The following is a 23,583-nucleotide window of genomic DNA, read 5'->3' on the forward strand; positions in this document are numbered from 1 at the left end:
CCCTTATAATGGCAATAATGATATTGATAACTATAGCAGTTGTCGAGCAGCTTCACATTAACATTTATGGTAATGATTATAGGTGGTGTAAAGCTGACTTTTCAGTTTCTGTATTTGTTTTAGACCTTTGTTTGTGCTTTTGAATTTACATCATTTGTGAATTTGAAGCCGGATCCCCCTCATAGAAATCTTTAGGACCATTGCAGTGCGTTTGCCCTTGTCAGCCACCATAGTTCACTTTACGATAATTAATGACCCTCTGAATCCAAGACGCTGCATCATCAAGCCCTTTGCAGCTCCAAATATGACATGACACAGACATGCATCCTGCTGTGGCTCTCATTCATCAATCATTGCAGCATCACTGTCGGCACAGCTTTCATCAGCATGCTCGAGGACGATGAATCATTATGAGTATTGAGAGGAAATATAAAAAGGTCAAACGCAGTGCAAAATGAAGTCACACAAGAATCGCCCGCTCCTGACGTCTCAGCGGCCATCAATCAAGAGACGGAGCCTTTTAATGATCACAAATCTGTCGCCTCTGTCAACCTCAATCATTCTTTTAAGAATGGATGAAAATTGGTTTATTTAGGAGGGGTTCAGACCCACCCATGCAATCACATACTAATTTAAGGCAGTCTGTTAAAGCATTATAGTGGCATGGTGCCCCCTGTTGACACATCATCACTGCATTTAACGGCTTTGTTGGCTTTGCCATAGAGATTTATTTTACTGAATCTATCCATCTGTGTAGTATATATACTTGCACTTTCACTTACTGACATCGTTTCCTCTTTTCTAGATCCATGCTTGTGTTGAACTTACTCTCTGATGTAGGTCGCTTTGGATAAAAGCGTCTGCTAAGTGAATTATAGAATTGTAATAATAACAAACAGAAAAAACGTTATTAATAAAGTTTAAAAAGTGCTTAAATAATTATAATAATAATTATAATAATAACAGAAAAAAACTAAAATTAATCTAGAAACTTAATTTTCTAAGTTGAGGAAACCACCGAAAACTATTTGGAAAATGTTACCTGTCACTGTTAAGTCAATATTAAGAACATTTTTGGAGTATAAATATGTATTGATGTGTAAAAGCCTTTGAAGTATACAAGCCTTTGAAATTCTGGCATGTTATATTAAAATGCATAAAAGATATTAAAGTTGCACATCTCCATTAAAGCATCTTCAAAAGCTTCACAAGACTGCTGCATAAGAAGACTAATGCAGACATGACCACGAGGGCTAACGTGTCCTGAACTCCAAAAGGGTGATTCAACAGCTTTTCTTTGAATGAAATGCATGCGAAATGTGTAAAAGCATTTGTTAAATATCAGACATTAGCAGGATTATAAACTGACATACAAGCATGTATAAAAAGAAGAATGAACATTTCTCTTTTTAACATTTTATATTTTACAAATAAGACATAAACAACTTCCATTGATTGACACTTTGGCCAGATTACATTGTGGAGAATCCATTAACATATGGGGAACTACAAACGGATGTTTGTGTGCAGTCTTCGATGGTATGTGTGGAGGGCGCAGACATGATTTACATTAACATGTTTCAAAGAATCTTGTTCACTTTGGTGGATTAAAGAGTTTACTTTAAAAATAGAAGCGCTGAAATGCCTCTTTAATCTATGCATGAACATCCACACTGGCCATCAGAATTAATCCCACTGCAACAATACATGCACTTGAAGCTAAAACCCAACAGCTTGAAGTTGTAGAGCCATCAGTGGCTGTCGTCAAACAGCAGAGAGACGCTGGGAGTTCACAAGAGATAAAATGAGAGCGAGCCGACGCTGAGCTGGTGGAGCTGTTCATCTTACAGACAGAAGTGGAAGAGGAAATGTGCTCCTCTCCACTCACTGTGATGAATGGGCCCCTGTGAAACCAGTTAAACATCTTGTCATTGTGTGTGAATGGAGGGTGTGCAGCCAGGGTGCCATCTTCATATGAAAGTAGTGTGCAGATGAGTTAATGATTATGGGCCAGGGTTTATGAATGATAATTTATCGGAGGACTACGGCTCAGTTTTTGAACTAATTCAGTCAGTGTCTGCACAAGTCGGCCTCATTCTTGGCCCCAAAAACTGTGATTATGTTAGAAGAATAAACTATATCTGTAAAAAAGTATCAACAAACATATCTTTTGATCCAGTTGGAGTGTTAGTGCTGTGTGTGTTTCAAATAAAGACTGAGTTAAGACACTTGATATAGCCTTGGTATAAGACATTAATCTCTGCGGGTCTGCATTTGGGTCCCTGTTCTACAATATATACAGTATTTATATATATATATATATATATATATATATACAAACACAGTATTTATATATATATATATATATATATATATATATATATATATATATACAAACACAGTATATATATATATATATACATATATACATATATATATTTATATATATGTTTTCTTTAAAGGTGATGGTAGTTTACCAGAGTTCCTTAAACTTAAAAACAGTAACAGAGCTCATGGTGAGTATTGTGAACTCAACACTTGCCTGTATACATCTCTGAAGGAAGAATGAATTGCGGGTCAAAACCACAAACAAGATAATTTAAACAGTCTTCTTATCACCAATGCCCGCTGTCTTATATGCAGGGGAAAGAAAACAAGAATGGTAACTCCAAGAGTGGCCACAAAAAAATCAATATATCATAAACTCTAAAGAACTAAAAATCAACATGTCTGATGTGTCCTTCGGCAAGACACTTGACCCCACATGAATATGTATGAATGTGTATGAATGTGTATGAATGTGTATGAATGTGTATGAATGGATTAGGTAATGCTGATGGACACTTTACATAGCAGCCTCCACCATCAGTGTGTGAATGTGTAGGTGTGACCTGTGGTGTAAAAATGCTTTGAGTAGTCCGAAGACTAGAATAAACCTTTCGCTTTCACTGTCATCTGGTTTTTCTTGTCTCAAAACTGCTGGTCAAATGTGGTTTTCTTCTTAAAGGTTTGCTGTCCCATGGTCCCACTCATTAAAGGTGTTTTTGTGCCATTTCTTCTCTCTGTCTCTCTGTTCTCCCCTTTCTCTCTTTTGGAAAAGACTTCTAGGTCACACTCCCACCTCTCATTATCATCAATAAGCAACTTCATCATCTGGTTCACCAGACTCACATCCCACCTGCTGCATCCTGGAGGCTTCTGGTGACCTTTTGTCTCTGCCCACAGCTCCCTACTGTGTCTCATGAAACAGCAGCTCAGTGTGTGTCTCCGGTGTGGCTTCTCCGTCCACCTTCCTTCACAGTTAAAGCAGGTACTGGAAGCAGAGAGAGGAGCCTTCTTGTTATGCATAGCTACTGGATATCTGCCCTCTCACCATGTTTAACTTCAACACAGGCAATGAAACAGGAACGAAAGGAATGAATATACAGACATAAGGCCAAAAGAAAATAAACAACACCAACATAAAGACGAACAACACCAAAATAATGCCTCAAAGTTGCATCAATAATACACAAAGATGACAGTACTTTAAACCACATGAATGGTTAAAGACACTGAGGCAGATAGAAGCTACTATCTTGATCTTACTTTTTTTGTGAGGACTTGAGATTACATTTTTTTTGACCACTTGACTGCAGAAAAAGTTCCTAACAGGCTTTAGGACTTACACTTCATAACCACAAATCATTGCCTAATTAAGTTTATAGTAATTTACCACCACTATCCGTTGGGTTAACAGGCTAGTTGAATCCAAACAGCATGGTTTGAGTCTCTTACTTTCTTTCCCACTTACTGCTTGACTTCTGCAGTTCAATAAATAATCATGCCAACCTCATATAATATTTACCTATAAATACATCAGACACAGACAAATTAACATCATTTTGAGTGGTGTCACTGTGTGCGCCTGATGAACATAACATGAGTCAGAAATGATTTAAAGTTCAGTAACTGGCTGCCTGGAAAATGTACTGACCATGAAAACAACAACAACAACAACAACAACAACAAAACTAAAAAAGTTGAAAAAATTCCACAACAACATGGGCAACCCTCTTACATTATACATGCGTTACTCTATTGTTTTTAAAGATGTATTTAGGGGCTTGTAGAGATAGGACAGTGGATAGAGTTGGAAATCAGAAAGAGAGAGAGAGAGTTGGGAATGACATGCGGGAAGGGAGCCACAGGTTGGATTTGAATGGTTCAACCACTACACTACCGGCGCCCCGCCTTTACTCTGTTGTTGAAAAATTATATACGAATACATTTTTGGATCATTAATAATTGAAGTGGTCCTTTGATTTTATAAAAAATATAATAGTTGGAGCACACTCTTTACATTTCATGTTTAAAGACTATATTGTAGAGTTCAGAGCAACCATTTCAAAAGATTTGAAATACTTTTTTTTAACATTGCTTATGAGACATCCCAACAATAACTTATATATAATAATATAAAAATAATAATAATATATAAAAAAGAAAATACACGAGTACAATATTCAAGGGTGGCAGGAGATCCTGAACCAAGGCTGGTAGAAATAAAACAAATGTTTAAACCTGTAAAACCTTACAGAGTTGACATTTGCCAACCTAACTCTAACTCATAAAACTTAAAGATGTGACATTAAATATGAATGAAACCCCAAAGCCTAATAACTCTGAATAAAAACAACAGGTTTGGTTGAAATAAAGGGCATCACCAGGTGAGCACCAAATAGTGTAACTGCAAAAATATGAAAAACACATAAAAGAAGCATATGGAAACATTCAGTGGATTTCCAGTGATATAACACAGAACCGGGAACATGTCAGCTTGTTTTAAACAAAAAGGTACCTACAGACCAAATGTCTGATTGCCTCGCAGGTGAAAGCACTTCTCATGTGGTGTGGAAGGCCGTCTGGAACAAGACACACCAGAGATTCTCAGAAACAAGCCAGACCTCCTTGTAGTGACCTTGTGTGGTGAACTCTAAAAAGAAAAATGAATTTATGAGTATCAGGAGCGGTATTTCTTCTTTCACTTGTTCTTCAGGAGAAGCATTTGGACGTCATATGAAATGATTGGCTGTTTTTAAATTGAAGCTGCAACGGGCCAAAAGTTCTACCAAGCGAGAATCTGTCTCTCGACTTTCTCATCGACCATCTGGACGTAACTCAAGATGGGGGAAATGGAGCCAAATTTAAACAATCCCTCCTCTGGGCTATTGGGCTGACTGATGAGGTGCTACGCGACGGCCGTGACCCCGCTTAGTTCTCCGCTTTTTTCACCAACAACATGCACTCATAGTGGCATGTCCACACTGCCAGAGAGAATTGCCCCTGATATAACTGTCTCCATTACACAACGTGTCACTACGGCTGCATGTGAGGGGAGCAGGGTGGGTGTTATGGCACATTCCTCAGTGAGGCCCGTTGTATCGAAGCCACAGGACCCGTAATAAAACCCAGCGGTTGTAAAACATGACATTTGACAGTAGCAGAGTAACCTGAGAGATTTGACTCTGGATCTCGTGAATGACATAGCTGGAAGTCATGGCTGTCCACTAATGAACGCTGGTGTTTATTTTAGCTGTTTAAAGTGGTAAAGCCAACACTTCACCACTGTCCCTCATGGTTACTTTATATCTTAGACAACTCGTCTCAGCTGGGTGTAATTTTCATTTTGTGACTCAAAATGGTAAAAACAACATACTCAAGGCTGGGAAAATAAGGCTGTTATATTTCAAAAGCCACCACAGTACCTCTAGTGAATTTATCACAGTGACTTCCTTTCCCAGGTCTGCACTGCTGACCTGTACCTCTCACTGCACCTCCATTTGCCATGATCTTGAAGACAGCCCACCTAAATCTGGCTTGAATTACCTTGTTTGAGTGACTGAAAGCCACACAGACCCCTGTTTTTTTCCTCTGCTTCAAACTCCAATTCCAAAATAGCGAAGAAACAAACAAAAAAAGAACACTGATATGGACTTCTGAATTGTTGCATCGTGTTGGTTGTACAGAAAAGACGCCGGCACACCGGCACCTTTTTATGGTTGCAGGTGTGTGACTGTACTTTTTTGGACTAGGGTGGTCCGTGGTCCATCTGGAACACTGGCTTGTGCAGGATCGACATGAGGTTTCCATTGATCCGATAACAACCTGCTCATCTTACATTAACCCTTGCTGTGTGTATTTTTACACAGCATTTGGGCATTGCGGAAGCTACAGGAGCAACATGTAAACAAATAGCACAAGCTTCATATAAACCTGTACATTGATGCTCCATCATGCAGGCTCTGCTGCATTCACAGACAACAATTTGCCACTGTCACAACTTCTGATGCTGACTCAGCAAGGGGAAGACTTGCCCGACCATTCCCCCTTCAGGTGTAAAATGAATACGGGGCACAGGAGAGGTGTAAAAGGCCTGATTTTAAAGCACCAACAAAAGAAATGTGCTGTGTGGATATGCCACAAGATGTGGCAGCCTGTCGCAAGCCCGAACACTTAGTTTGATCGTAAGTCCTGCTTCTGATTGGGAAAATAGTCAATCATAGTAAGGATTTAGCAGTGGCACAGGGGGTGGCTGATAAGATATCATTCCCCTTGAATGGTCGACCACCATTTATTCTGATAGATGCATTGTAAAATCAAAACCTTCATGTTATTCTGCTGCCCCCTCCAGCTCCACATCAGAGAAAACAATACAGTTTGCTATGTTTTTCGTAACTTTAAGCTAGCAGCAATCACTCTTCGAACGTTTTTCAGTGTCATTGTGGAAAATAAAATAGAAACAAAGTGAAAAGACAAGGGCATTGATAAAGATGACAAATTCACTTAAATACATGACTTTTCCCACACAGGAATCGTACTAAAGGAGAGGGGATGACAGGAATTTATGTACCGCAAAAGAAGAAATGAAGCAGGAAACATTCTGGACTACATATTGGAGGTCATCACAATCAAATATTAACTAAAGCCAGGTAGATTTTGTGTGATTATATCAGCATGTTAATCAGAGCTAAATGTAAGTAAGTCCCTGTTTCATACGCAGCTTAAACTCAGAGAGCATTTCAATATCTCAGGCTTTCAAAAAACACCATGCAGCCTTCTTTCTGGCTGCAGTGCTCCCCGTCCCATACTTCAGCCTGAAGGATTGCCTCCTACCATACGGATTAACACTGCCATTTTATTCAAGGGAATCAGCCCGTAGCAGGTGCAGCGCTGATCCAATAATCTCCACGTCAGATGGATTACCTAGCTTTAATCAATGATACGATTGACACATCCACATCAAATACACAGTTTCTATGTAAGCGGCACAGGTGTCTGCTTTAAACTGATAAAGAGTTTAATGGTTAAGCACATTTCTTTTGCTTTCTCATGTGAGAGAGTCAAAGATACAAAGAGGAATCTGCTCTGTACTGAATGGCACTTTTCCCATTTTCTTCATCCAATTCAAGCCATGTGAGTTTGAGAGAACAAGACTTTAGCTGGCTCATAAAAGCTGGTCATTAACAGCACATTATAACTCCATCTATCATTCATGTGAACAGCTTCATATCACCTAATTTCTTGCAGGTTATTTTTGGATCCGCAGTTTCCTGCACTTATGTCTCCCTGCTGCCATAATGACAGCAACCTGTGGAGCTGTGTAAACTGAAGATAAGTTTCCGACGACTCGCTCGCTGGCACTGTCGGAGGCTTCTTTGTGATAGGCACTTAATGATTAATGAGCAGTCTGAATGGGAAAATTCTCCTTTTTCTTCTTGCAACATTTCGGTAAGCTGACAGAAATGAAAAGGTACACGGATGGTGCTCTGAGGCATGCCCTTTAACCCATTTGCAACAATGCTGTCTCTCTTTGCGCTTGATTTTAAACAGGTGGCTGGTTCTTAGAGACGAATGTCTTCCTACAATGCTTAACACTATATAAGATATCAAGCACTTGGCCCTCTTGTGCTCACAGCAGTGGGCACTACATTGTATCAACACCCCTCTGTGATTCTATTAGTTCTGTCATCGCTCATCAGCTAATTACAGCTGCACTTCTTCACTGTTTTTATGCATGCTGCTTCCTATGGCAATTGTTTTTTATTTTATTTTACGATCACCTACTAATGATAGAGTCAGATCAGAAATTAGTTACTTTCTCTCTTTGGTTCTTTATGAACAATGGCTGCACAGAGTATTGAACCATATTTTCTATATTTTATCAAATCTATCACGGTGTTCTAACAGAATAAAGTTTCATTACATATCTGTTCCTCCAGTGTATGTCTGTTTTTTCTGTGCTATTTCTGCATCTAAATATATATTCTTAATGTGCTTTATCTTAAATTCCTCGTCAGAAAAAAAATAACAACATGCCTCTCTATTTCTTGATTTCTAAATTTCCCTCCAAGGGATCAATGAAGTTTTGTATAGCTATCCTCCTTGAGCCACAAACTAAATTTAAAAAAAAAAATCAAATAGTAATGATAGAAATAAATACACATTCTCATGGAGAAATGACTCTAAGTTAGCAGTTCTGATTAGAAGTTTCCCCAATTACTGGTTCAATAGGCTATATAAATCTGTGACCCAAAGTTTAACCTATGCGTCCTCAAACCTAAACTCAAAAGGATTTTTTTATATTATCAACCACAACCAAGGTCAAGACTTGATGTTGAGTAGCACTGGTGAACTACCTGAAAATTGAAACCACAATCAGTACTCTTCTTGGTTAGGTAATAACAACACTGTATAGACAGTTTCATAACTCCTACGCTGAGTTTCACATGCATAATATAAGCAAGTAGCAACAGATAATAAATATTCAACGAAACTGTACTTCTCACCTTAGTTGCAAGAAGATATAAAGTCATAATTTCAAGTTGTTGCCAGGTCAAGTATTTTGGTTAAGATTTGTTGTATAACCCGGCTTCAATGCATCCCTTAACATGAAATGAAAGATAAATGATTTAAATTAATAATGTAAGGTAAGTAAACCTAGGGTACAGGGGTTTTGTCAAAGAAGAAGGGTTGGGTTGACTTATATTGTGAAAGCACTTTGAGGGGTTCTTTGACGAGAAAAGCACTGTGTAAGATACTGTCTAACTTTAAAAACTTTGTTACAAAAAGTGTTAATTCACAAGATAAAAACACAAACAAAGCTGCGTTATTCTGTGTCGGTGTTACATATCTTATTGTTGGTATTAACTCCAAACAAAGGAGCTTTAGAGACGATGGTATACTATATGTTAGAAACATATGAACTGTATTAAAGCTGCATAGAACTATATAACGCTAAAGCTATATTTACTGCTTTATTTTCTTCTGTATTTTTAACTATGGTCTCTGAGGTGTGAAATGCTGTTCTTCTTAAGATTCTCCACACGCCAGATGTTGCTTATACTCAGAAGCCAAGCATGTCATGCTTATAAAAATCTCATTGCACGAATGCATTTGTAGAATCCAGGTATGCTTCCAGCTTCATTCCTACCTCATGATTCTTTTGTCTGGACCTCCTATTCACCATTCCTTTTCCCCCAGTGTTGCTAAGCAGCACAACCTTATAACACACACACACACACACACACACACACACACACACACACACACACACACACACACACACACACACACACACACACACACACACACACACACACACACAGTCACATACAAACGTCAGCTCCATCAACGTACCTGCTGGGCTCAGATTACAAAGTCTTTACCATGGTAGGGGAAATGCCCCTCAGGAAGGCGGTATGTGAGGTAGAGTTGCCTCTCCAAACCTGTTCACTCCAGCGTATATGCGCTGTAATGAGCTGCAGAGAGGGCAGCCGTAGTTAATGAAGAGGTGAAGCACATGGGAATCAGCTTTTTGCTCTGTTGCTATTTCGTCTTTGTGTGGTTTCCTATCCTCAAACATGGGGGAAAAAGAAATGTTTGTAGAGATTTCTGGACTGTTAAATGAAACAAAGCTGGCTCCCAGCTTGTGCGGGTTTCTCTGCCAATGTCAGAAACACAATGTTCTCCAACAATTCTCTGTTTTATCTTTGTTTCTTCCTTCTTTTAGATATACTTGTTTTTCTTGACTTTTTGATGGCGTGAGGAACTTTTCAGAAGATTAGAACAATAAGTAACTTCATGTTGTGTGTGTGTGTGTGTGTGTGTGTGTGTGTGTGTGTGTGTGTGTGTGTGTGTGAGTATGGTAGTTAAGGTGATGAGAGATAAAGAGCCGCAGACAGGAGGAGAAGAATGTGACCCTTGTGTCTTTCACCTCCTTTCATCATGACCACCACACATCATCAATCAGCATCTACAAACCTGCATCCTGATGACTCAACACTGTCTCTACTAATGAAAGGTGCTCAGCAGAAAGAAAGGAGGGAAAACAGACATGAAGATTATAGAGAAGAAAAATGTGTTTTTCACTCTTTAATGTTATGTTATATGTGATGTTAAGGCTTTTTTTAATCAAGGATCAAGTATAGTATATAAATATATTTAAACTTTACAATAAAGTCACCAGACACATTTCATTTTGCTGCGGCACAACATAGCCTACATATATTCCCAACACTGCCTAAGGGATAAAAAGCTTGACAAAATAATCAATCACAGCTTGTGGATATAAACATATGCGCCTATAATTTAGCCACCGCAGTAAATCAGAGATACATTTCCAGATAAACAGGATGAAAGAGCAATTTGGGACATCTGTGACTGGCTGAGCTGATTCAAAAGGGGTTGTTTGATGTATGGCAGGATGTTTGCAGGGTTTTGCCATGAACCGTGCAATGAGAGTAACAGATTGTTTCATAATCAAAACCATTCGCAGCGCAGGGTATACATTATTCTCTGGTGGGTAGATTTACCCCGGCATGGCCTAGGTCACAGAAATATGTTGCTCCGTTCATACAAACAAAGTTTTTTTTTTCCCCAAGTGAGAAGGTTTAAAACATGTTTCGCTGAAGAAATTGAGGGAAGTGCAGCAGTGACAACCTCGTCTTTTAACACTTATATCGAATGCCTGGGCAGCAATTTGCAGGCCGAGCGGCTGCACTGACAGTTTCTTCTTTGCACGCTGCTGACAACAGTGGCAGGCAGGCTGATCAGCAGGGAGGAGGAGATGTGTGCAGCCCCCTGTGTGGTGCTTCACTGCTCGGGGTTTAATACCTGTTGAGTGGACAGAGATTTAGTGAGCTTGAGCGCAGCAATCCCAGCTTACTGTTGTACAGGTGCATCTCTCGTCTCAGGTTAAACTGGCCTCAGGGCAACTGGCAACGCTAACTGGAGGAGCTTCAGTCTGCGGGAGTCTGCTCGGGATCAGTTTGACTCTGTGGCAATGAGAAGAAACAGAGGATGTTTGTAGACACATTACTGAGAAATCGTCCTTTTTTTAAGGCAATCATTTGTTAATACGCAGAACACCTTTTTTTCATCTTTGCAGTTAGGCATTCAGTATTCAGCACATTTTTTTCTGTATCTTTTAAAGCTCAAATGTGTCAATGATTGTACTATGAGTCAGATTTAAAGTGTTTGATGAATATTGTTTACAATCCCTCAGAGGTATAATTGTTTGCAGTCTCTGTTTTTTCTCATGAAAAGTTGATATTCTTGCAATCAAAGTTTTTCATGTTCTCAGTATGAAAAAAATCTAAATCTAAAAAAAACCAAAGAAATATTCCATTAATATTAAGGGGATTCATTAGATATCTGTTAGTCAGCAGTTGGTTTACAATTTGGTTTTGATGGTTAACATGAAAGGTTGTTGTGCTTTTGTTGATTTTCCTCGATCACCACTGAGTAGATAAAAAAAAAACTGTGAAAAATGTGAAAAATCCTCAACACAGGAAAGGTTGAAACTGATTATGTCTCCACATATTCAGCCATTTAAGTTAAATCTGACTTTTCTCACTCTTTGATGACTGCAGCTGTGAGACTTGAAGTAGTTCATAACATATGGAAACAATATAACTCAATCTTTTTAGGCCCTTAGTGTTTCTTTAGTAAATCTTTGTTCTTAACCAGACGGTTACGATGGAGAAATAAATATCTGCTTTGGTCATGTCAAGGTGACTATATAATCAATTAAAGGTCGCTAGAAAGTTAACCTTGATCTGTTGAATTAAATGTCTTCAAGATCACAATAATCCTGAAATTTACAGCAAATGGTTTTTTTTAATGAGAATTTTGCGCAAGTTATGAGATAAGATATGTTGCCCTAGAAATACAGTTCAGACAACTCACATTTGCATTTGTTTGAAATATTTAGTGCAGCAGCAGAACAAAGTCTGTGTTTGGCGTCTAGGCTCCGAACCTCATCACTGCTCGATGTTTTATTTTACGTGCAGAAATTTGAGGAGTGATGGGATGAAAAAAACAGTGAGCCTACAGGTGCAAGAGTGCAGTTCTGGTGCAGGTCAGAGCTGGCAATTAAATAGCAGAGGGAGAGAGCTTGCGGCTTTATAATACAGCCAATTTGAAGGAGGTGTTGTCAGGTGATGGTGGATAATGATGCATGTCAAGTGTGAAGTCGGTGCAGCTCGAGTTGTCTGTCTGAACTGGCTCACAGGCGTCATTGATATTTTAGTAATTAACTGCTTGTTAACTGTTCATGTGGCCCAGAGAAAGAATAGTTCTTAAAACAGAGTCTTTTTTTGTTGATTGACCTGAAGCACCTGTCAGAGAGCAACGGCTCAAACAGGTGGTACTGAAGATGGGAGGAGTCAGTTTCATGACTTTGTTTTATGAAAATTACTTCCTGAACATTATTTTTAACCCTCTCCTATGCATTTAATTTTTTACCAGTTCTTTGTTCTGGAGTGGATGAATAGTTCCTCCTCTGTATACCGACAGGTCAGGTAATGGAATCATGTTTTGTATTCCAACATCGTTTCAGCAAACAAGCCTCTGCGCTCGTATGTTTGGGCCTGGAGCTCCAAATCAAAACCTTGGTTGAGGAATCGTTTGTTAGTGGCTTCACTTGTTAAATACAAAAAGAGAAACAAAAAGATGTGAGCTTCACAAAGTCGGGCAGGTTATTGATTTCGGCATTGTTATATGTTTTATTTTTTTAACTTATTATCTATGTTTGATGATTCTACTGAGTTTCTTTGATCTTGTCAGACTTCTCAGCTCGCATTTGATCTAAACTGAAACAAAAGATTTTTTTTAGACAAGCCATGACTCTTTCTCTCTCACTTGACCTCTTCTCTTTCCTCTGACCCGACCTCTCGTTGCCCGCTGCCTTTAAGTGCAGCTTCCTGACCAATGTTTACACCCGTCTGCTCGACCGTAATGAAGCGCAGGTTTCAACAGCGAGCTGCTTTCCCTCCGTCAATGCAGGTCAAGCTAAGATTTACGCTGTGAACATTTAAACTCAGGGAACATGACTTCATGACAGTTCTTCCCAGAGATGATTCCCTTTGCGTGGTGAAGCGTCATGTCAAATTCCCAAACAGGAAGATGAGACTCATGATTAAGGAAACTATATTTGCATAGGGAAGAATACCTGAAGAAAATGATCAAAAATCATTTTAAATAAGTTTATTTGTTTTCTTGCCACCAGTTAGATGAGAAAATCGTCATGTCTTTTACATGGAATATGTAGCTGGAAGTAGTTAGCTTAGCTTAGCATAACACAAAAGGTTCAACAGCCAGCCTGGCTTTAAGGCTGCAGGTTTCCATTCAGTATATTGGGCACAGCTTTTAAGCTAGCAGGACGGCTCAGTCCAAGAGTTACTACAGCCTCCTGCTAGCCTTAGGAAAATATGATGCTCATTTAATGTAGCCAAAAAAAGTATCCCTACAAATATATATATTATCCTAGATAGCCCCTAGTGGGGGCTCCATCGTAAACAAAACTATCTGAAGTTCTGTTTTCATGTTTTCTCGAAGTCGGTTGGTCTTTAAAGAAATGAATCAGATAAGATCCCTTTGTTGCACCCTAAACTAATAACAACATGGAGCTATCTAAAACGAGCCCAAGCACAACTCATTCCATTTCTTCTGTTTCAGTTAATGTGAACGAACAGCGGAGTGGCGATATAGAATATTCCACAGAGCTTGTTTAAAAAAATAAATAAATAATAAAAAAGGAATAGGTCAGCAGGTAATTCACACAGAGATAAATGCTTTTGGATGAGCATTTTACACATTTAATGATATTTATTCTCAATTCAGGTAATTGATTGACATTCTGTGCTTTTGAATCTTGTCTGTAAACGTTGCAGTAGTTATGATAACACTCTCTGCGGGCTGAGTGACACCCAAGGAATATATTTATAGACTCAACATTAGATGTTTAAAGAATATTAGAGTGTGTTATATATACATACCATACACATAATATGTATGTGAGTTACATTTGTTTATTATTTCTCAGAGTGTGTGTCGCTGGCTGGGGGTCATCAGATGCTGTGTGTGCTGTAGCGGACATGATGTGTAACAGGTGTGAGGCGGTGAGGAGGGGAAACGTCCGCAGCTGTCCCTGTGGACATCGGTCATGGCCTCCCCCATCTGCCTCCCCCCCTGTGTCCCACCAAGGCCCTAAAAGCCTGGCTCAAGTGTGTGTGTGTGTGTGTATTTATGTATATGTGTGTGCAGCAGACGTCCAATCCACGCTAACTGCAGCCAAGTGTCATCACCTCTCTATCCACCATACCACAGCCCCTCCCCCCGCTCAGCCCTAATACCCCGCAGGTACCCAAAGATCCAGGACACATGTGGTTTTGGCCATGTGTCCATTAAACAAAAAATCATCACGCTTCATAGCCTCGCTTCGGCCAGGGGCAATCCAACCCTCACACTGATCATTATGCCTGAGTGAAATTTAAATTATATTCCTCAAATCGAATGCCAGTTTCGGAGGGTGAATTAAAATCACTGGGAGGGAAAAATGATAAAATTAAAGGAACAGTGTTACATTCGACTCCTCTTTATATGTTTGATGTGCTTGACCTTCATGATGGCTTATTCATTTTCTTTACCTGTCACAGAAATGTAGTTATGAGTATAGAACAAAGGATCTGCATATCATTGGAACATTATTTGATTGGTATTAGCTTTTCCAGTAGAATATCATACATTTTTCTTGGACACTCTAAAGATGGTAACTGTAGTGTGGTGTACGGTGGCCGGTAAGGGGACAAACGCTCAGCATATATAGAAACGCTGCACATTCAAAGGCAAATGCAAACTACCACAACAAATGCAAAGGCTGAAACGCGCTGCAAAAGAAACAAGCGCGCTGCAAATAGGCAAAACAACTGCATAAGCATCACACGCGCTGCAAGTACAGAAACGAAACTTAAGTCAAAAACACACACAACCAGAAAAACAACTGCAAACACAGAAACGCTGCAAGTTCAGCCTTAAACGGTAGTGCTCCAGGCCTGTAGGGGCGCTGTGGAACTGTTTATTTACGTGAGAGAGTAAGAGAGACAGCTAGGATCAGAAAGTTATGTTTAGATAGGGGAAGTTGTATCGTTGAAAGACACATGATAACGTCAATGTTGCTGAAACGCGGCGATAAAGCGAGTCCGATCGGATGACTGAGCTCCAGCTCCAACTCATCCCTCTTCACCCGCTTTCCCAGCCTGACACTTCGTGCTTTCGCCGTCCCCGGAGTCCGTGTTGAACTTGCTACTCATCTCTTTGCTACAGTTTAACATTTCTCCCTGTCATCAAACACTGACACTTCACCCACGGAGAGCCCTCTGCCCCGGGCCTGACAAGTTCAAAATCCTGGCCGACTGAAGTCCCCTACTTGCAGCGCGTTTTTTTTTCTTTTGCAGCGCATTTGTGTCTTTGCAGCGCGTTTCAGCCTTTGCATTTGTTGTGGTAGTTTGCATTTGCTTTTGCGTGTGCAGCGTTTCTATATATGCTGCGCGTTTTTCTAAATGTATGTCGTTTCATCAGTTGCTGAGCATTTGACCCCTACCGGCCACCGTAGTGGTGCCACCTGCATGCTCACACTTTAATTACTATTGCTACAAAAACCTAGAGGTCATCGAGTTCTGCATCTCCCTCTACCTGACTCTCTTCAGCATACGGCTGTTCATCATGAGTAAATATATCAGAAATCAAGTATAACCTTTTTAAATGTCTCTCTGAGTTATGACTGTCTACAATGATTGAGAAGCCTGAGTCCTCCAGCTGAACTGTTGTCAGATGTTTACATAAACGGGGCGGCTTTGTGTATAAAGCTGTTTTAGTCAAAGACTAGAGAAAAGAAGAAAAACATACTCACTGCTTATTTGGATGTCACGTAAGTGTCTTTAGATCTCGGTCATTCTGTGTCAATTTATGTCTAATATGAAGCTATGAGTTAACCAATGTGTACTGACATTAGCCTGCTAACACACCAATGCAGGACACAGGCAATTGCAGCTCGAGCAAAGGACGTGTTTGTCCGCTGCTTGCTCCTAATGGTGCTTCATCATGACGCGTTCTAGTTTAAAAATCCTTCGCGTGAGCGCATGTGGAGAGGGGTTGGTGTTGTGTCGCTGGAGGAGAGCGGAGGCTTCAGAATAGCGGAGGTGTCACCAATCAGAAGTGTGTTTTGGCTCAATGCTGGTGCTCAACGGGGCGACATCTACTGGATCAAAAAGTTGCACATTCTTCCTTTAAGGGAAGTTTTTCCTTGCCACTGTAACTTTGCTAATTTTTACTTAGTGCTGTGCTCATGCTGGATTGATGTTGGGTCTTTGTAAATAATATGATAAAGAGTAAGGTTTAGAACTACTCCATTTGTAAAGTGACTTGAGATGACTAGATTAATTGGTGCTATACAAATAACGCTTCATTAACAGAAAAAACATGTTTCAAAATAATTATGTTTGTTGAGTTTTTCTTCACTATTAAAGTGACCTAGATTTGCATTTAAGGGAAGAAGAACAGCTAAAAGATAATATGACACTCATAATGTTGGCAGTTCCCTATTATATAAAAACACAAATGGATTAAAAATTGGGCTCAAATTAAAGCTCAGTGTGGTGTTAGGGTGGGGGAATACATTTCCTTAACTCCTGTTTAATCTGGGTGCACATTCAGCCATTATAAATGAAGAGCATTCACATCATGGCACTGCTAACTAAAGAAACTATATCAACAGGGGATAAATGAATATGCAAAACAGTCATTACAATGTTTTAATGATCCTGGATCATTAAAAGAACATTTGAAACACATTCAGAACCAAACAGTCAAAAAAATATGTGCGGATAGAAGCTCAGCGATGTTTGAACACTTTCAGTCCGACTTGCTTTTTTACTCTCACATTATTATCGTCAGCTCTTATTTCAGAGGAGTGATTCTTCTTTACTTTCCAGTACAGTATGTGGATTTTGTTTGAAGGTAATCATTATCTCATGACAGACTTTTTTTTGTTTTTTTTATTCTGTTTTTAAAGAAATATATATATATATATTTAACACAGAAGGAGTGTGTTGCATTTGCAGAGCTTCAGCATCTGGTCCCAATTACATAAAAATATATTAAATGTTTGATTTACAAGTCAGATTTTCCCTCATTTGAGTTTTTCTTTCAACAGGAACTGAAACATCACATCAGTGAGCTTCCTCCCAGCTTAATTTCAGTTACGACTCTGTCACTTTTTGCCAGTGGAATATTGGGTTTTTTCCTTAAGGGCATCCCAATGTCTTACATGACTTTGACTGACAGTTTAACCAGATAATTATATCCCAAATGGAAATCCATTAAAGCGCGCTGACAGATTAGTATAGGGGGTTCCTTGTCCGTGGCAACACAACACCGCCGCAGGTAATCCTAAAATGAGATGTCATGAAGAGAAAATGAATCCGTAAAACTTCCTGCTGAACCAAATTTGAGTGTCAGAGAGCGACAGTGACTCAGAGGTGACCTGCAACACAATAAACAACACTACCTGTGTGAACAAACTGAGCTGTGAGGTCAAACATGCAGCAGGTTTTCAACGCAAATATTCAGCCTGACAGTCAAATAACAAGATTCAACGCCAAAGAAGACATCTTCTGCTGCTTAATCCTTTTGTGTTATTGAATATTTCAAATAGAACAGTATGGTGGAAGACGTGTCGTAATCGGTGCTGGGACTTACACTGTTACTCTAATGCCACTAGTATTAGCGTTAACTAGTAACGTACACTTTCTAGATTTGATAGTCCCAATAACTGACATTTAAAAGCTGGCAATACTTGTTGCTTTAGGCCAGGGGTCTCCAACCTTTCTTCATCTGAGAGCTACTTTGAAAAAATGAAAGTGGCCAAGGGCTACTTGCATCAAATCGCTTGCATTTATTTACATAGCACACATCAGCTAAATTAAGCTACTGTTTGTCCACGTGGGAAATTGCAATAAGCCAATGCTTATCAATAATCTTAAATTCACATCAAGGTCCAAGGAAAAAAATTGAATATTTTACACTTCTTATTGTGCCACATAGTAAGATATGTTGCTGAAAATTCACATCAATGTCCAATAAAACATTACTACTTCACACTGGTTTTTATGGGCCAAATACATGAATAGTGGGAAGAGGTGCCTTTACTGTAGTCAGATTTATTTTCATTTTTAACACAGTCAGTCAATTTATAGGTGAGTTACTGAAAACCTGCCCGCGAGCTACCTGTAGCTCCCGAGTTACCTGTTGGAGACCCCTGCTTTAGGCTATGTGAAACAACCAACAACACCAGATGAAGGTGTATTCACATTGTTTGGCGGGTTAGGTTACGCTATCGTTAGCACAGTAGCATCCTGGGAGAAAGAACTTTGCGCACAGATTAGATTAGATTAGATGTTTATTGCCATTTGCACAGGTACAGGACAGTACAGGTGCATTGGAATTTTTGTGCATTTCTCCCAGAGTCAGCTCAAGCACCCTGTTTTATTATTCAGGTACAAGCTGGACGTTTTTACTCGATAATCAAAACAAGCATGAATGCAAAATAAATGAAAAACCTAACTAACCTTAACCCAAGAACCTGAAGTATCTCGTACTGTTCTGAACCGTCAAAACAGAAGGAATAAATCAAATAGTTTTGTTGAATCAAATGTTTTCATCAGTAATCTAATGTGACTGAAATACCTTATTCACATGAACCACTCCCATTCAAAGAACTGTCAAGGTTATAAATTAATAACCATGCCAGGTTTTAACACTCGGTGTAGCTGGTTCTCTTTAAAAAGTAAATGTGAACAAATTCTCTGTTAACAAAATTGCCTAAGTGACCATCCTTGACTCATTAGCATGTTAATCATCCACAGAGGCTTACATTTCTAGCTCCGTCCACCAGTTAGTTTTAAAACTGAAGAAGCCTTTCGGAGGAGACGTGAAACATCTTCAAGATCTTCAACTAAGTTGCCTTTGGATCAAGCTTCGATTTACTATGACCGGCATGACTGAGAACCTGCACAGACATCTCGCCTTAGTGAACTAAAACCTCGATTTGAAGCATGAACAGTGACAGATAAGAGTTAAGAGAGATCTTTACAGCTGCAGGAGGGGGTTTGAAATACATTCAAAGCAAGGCTCAACTCTATGCATAAGAGGAGACCATGACAAGATTGGAATGAATTACCTTTTCTTTAAAAGAAAATACACACAGGCTGGCTGAGGCCTTCATTTGTCATGACTAATACGCGTTTCCAGACACTGATGTGGTGTGCAGAACAGGAGCTGGGAAAGCACCAGTTCATTACAGGCCCACCGGGTTTACTGCATTTTGATGGATTTGCCCCGGACCTTCCACATGGTCTCTGCTGCACATCAGGTAATTGCTGTTAGACTAAGTGCACTACCACCAGTCCCCGGACTAAAACCCTCACGGCACATTGTCCTTCCTGTGTGTGTCTGTGGGTGTGTGTGTGTGTGTGTGTGTGTGAGGAAGACAAGGGGGGAAAAAGAAAAATGAAGATGGAGATAAAGTGTATCTCATTGTGTGTGTGTGTGTATGTGCAGGCCCGTGCGTTTAAAAGGCAGAGTGAGATTGGCTCTGTGATAATGATGTATGAAACATAAAGCCGAGGTCATCTGTTCCAATAAAGCCTCCAGTCTCTGGGCCCCCCTCTTGCATGCAGATGAACCAATATAAAGTGCGCGCTTGGTTTCATAGGTTACACCCTCATTTTTCGGCAACACAGACAACCGAGGGTTCAGTTTACTGTCTGTCACATCCAGATGACGGAGAGAAAAATGAGACAGCCGACAGGAAAGGGAAGAACAAAAGAAATGCGGAAATAATAAGATATATCTCGCAAGAAAGAAACACAAAGAGACTCCTGGTTTCCAATTAGTGGGAGGTGAAATGGGATGTAGAATATATAGCACGGAGTGTCCAGTGTACGAGTCGCAGAGCGGGGTGGGGAAGAGGTAGGAGGGGAGCGAGGGGGAGGAGGGGAGCCTGCCGGATTAGAAGGAGATGAGACGAGAAGCATTGGCCTCTCTTCTCAGACAGCTCATCTCTGCGAGCTGCTGGAGGCTGGCAGAGAGAAAATACACACCGGGGGGTCTGGCTTTGGAAAGTTTGCTGCAGCACTTCTACTGAAATCTCTGACCTCAGAATTGAGTTCATTTTTGGCTGCTCACACTCGCTTATTCTCCTCCAGAACATCAGCACATAAAATATGTAACCTTTTAACTATTCATTTCTAGACTCGGAGGATGTTAAAGCATTATTAAGATTGTCACTGTAAAGCACTATTATTATTAATCACCTTTTGAGGAACCATTCCTCCTATAGATTACGTTTTACATAATAAGGCTGCACAGTGAATAGCAAAAAGTTTATGCATTAGCAATAAACTCAAGTTGGATTTTAAAGTTTGGTTGTTGGTTTTCTTTTTTTGGGGGGGGGGGGTTGCCTTTTATCAGACAGGACAGCTGAAGACAGACAGGACATATTGTGAGGAGAGAGTTAGGGATGACATATAATAGCCTCTGTCTGTGGAGCGCAGGACATAAACGCCAGGCCATCCCGAGCCCCCAAAAGTCTGATTTAATGGCAACAAATGAGATTTTTGTTAAACATTGTTTTCTCTCTCAGCATGGGTACATTTTTCATATTCCTATAACTATAAAGGCCATGCTTTCACACCATTTTGATGCAGTCAAAGCTCAAGCTAGCCATAATACCTATTAGATGAATTGGTGCTAATTTTGTGGGAAAGGGACGCTTTTTTAAAATTTATTTCAGATTCAGAAGGGACATGTAGAGCAAAAACAGGCAATTAAAAAACACGGGGAACAGCAGATATACATAAAAGAGTGTAAAAGCTAATATACGCACATTCAAATGTGTGCAAGTATCATACTTCGTATCATCATCCAAGTGTTGAACAAGGTAATCACACTTTTTTATTTATCCTGGAGGCGTATAACACCTGAAATTGTAAAGAAGGGATTGGATGGATAAGCGACATACAAAGTGCAAGACTTCAACAAATCTGGGTGCTACAGTCAAAGCAACAACGACAAGGTGAGTGACAGATGATGGTTCAGTTTAATGTGAGGTAATACTGGCAAAATGATGCATAAAAATAAAGATTGACTGACAACATGGCGGTCCATTTAACCACGACTTCCTTCTCCCTGATCCCTGCTACACCAGTGCTGCTCACATTGGGCAGCTGCTGGAAAAGCTTTACCTCCTCCTTCCTATCCTTAAAGGCTTTGGTCTACCCGTGTGAGAGGGGGTTAGTATTGCTCTTCCTGAAGAGCTGTTTCATGCTGCTCAGCTAACCCTGAGAGGGTCCTGAGCAGGGCCTGTAGTTTAGCTGTATTTCCATTTAGCACTAAATGGTTGAATCTAGGGCAAAGTATGTCATGCATATGCTTTTAATTTCTTTTCTTGCCTACATACAGTAGTCCCAAACTGGGAGTGGAAAATTAAACATGTTGAAAATGCAAAATGGCTTTGTACTGTGTGAGATCCTGACAATGAAATAACTCAGATATACTGGAACTTATTTGTTCATTTTTTTTTTTTAGAATTCCTGTGCTCATCCAGTTCACTAATTTGGTTTAGTACGTGTAGAGAAGTAGTGGGGGGATGTAAGCATGTATTTACTGAGGTCTAAGAGAGAGTAAATGAGGTGTGGGGATGAAATAATAGTTTCAAGGATTTTTTGATTCCTTTGAATTCGCCTGGCTAAATAAGCAAATTAAGAAAATGAAGAGTATTCTTTCAAATGGACCCATTCTCTTTCATGCATTGATTCCTATCCCCCAGACAAACAGGCTGGCCAATGAATAAACATTGGAGCATTTTAGTGCTTAGGAGCAGTCCCCTGAGCACGGGGCCTAATTCAAGTAGCATCCTTTCGAGGGATCGATTCTGTGAAGAAGCATAATGCTATGCTCGGTTATACAGCTTCTCTCAGGAAAGCAATTCCAGCTCCACTGGCGGCATTTGTTACTGTGTTGTCTTTAAAACCTCACAGCAAGAAGTTATGGTGCTGCCATGGCACGGTGGAGAGGCATTTAAAACAATGAAATGGCCGCTCAGGGGGCAATTAAACCCAGGTCAGGCCTGATTTATGACTCGTTTGAATGACATGACAAACTCAAATGTTGGTGCATATTTCTGTGTCTGCATGCAGACTCATTCACCTACACAGAGCAATCTCAAGGCCATTTTTACACTCACACTGTTTACCAAGGCCATTTAATCCTATTGTAAGGTTGCATGTTTACTCTATCTGTTGTATTTATTCCTAAAGAATAGTCTCACATTGTTCTATATTTATACAAATACTGCATACAGCAGGGGTGTTAGTGTGAGAGCTGAAAACCCACAGTGATTCATCTGTGCTTAAATGCACACCAGCGTTCAAGCGCAGCTCATGTAAGACTTCAGAGCATGAAACCAGTCTGATCAAGTGACTATCTTCCAAATGTACAGCCCATTTAGTAACACATTCTCTGTGGGATTCCCCTGGACAGTGTTTCACTTTTGCGCCACATTAGAGGCACAATGCCTCAAAAACCTGGACCAACTTGACCTTGGAACTCAAACCTCTTAACTCTATTATGCCAGGAAGTACGAGTATTTTGCATTGCGCCCTCTTATCTTATTGACTTTTGCAGGTATTTAGAGCAACATGTCTGCTGCCCCTTTGAGACCGCATTAGCTTGGGATGGGTGGAAACTGAGTGGAGTTAAAGCAATTTAGACATCATTCCCCTCCAAAATATGAATCAGCAGGCTACATAAAGCTATTACAATCGTTAAATGCTTGACTGCATTTAATGTGATACTTGTTTTTATGCTACCGGTGTAACAGCTGAAGTGTATGTTCAAAAGCACGCTCTTTTTATACAGAGCTACAAAAAGGAGTTGTTGCCAAAGCTTTGTTTGTTCCTTAATACCAGCACAAATGAACTCGCTATGGCAGATTATGAACTAGGTCATTGGATTTTGTGCCAACACAAAGAAATGACAGAGTTGAGGAGTCTTTCTTTTTGTAATGCAATAGATAAATTATCACAAAGAATGTGAATATTGACTGAAGAAACATTTGTCAAAAAAAACGTGTTCACTCTCCCTCTGTGATCCCCACTTCTAAAGTTAAATGACCGGTGTTTAAAATTAAACAACGTAAAGCAG

Source organism: Labrus mixtus, chromosome 1 (assembly GCF_963584025.1).
Source record: "Labrus mixtus chromosome 1, fLabMix1.1, whole genome shotgun sequence".
NCBI classification, from domain to species: Eukaryota; Metazoa; Chordata; class Actinopteri; order Labriformes; family Labridae; genus Labrus; species Labrus mixtus.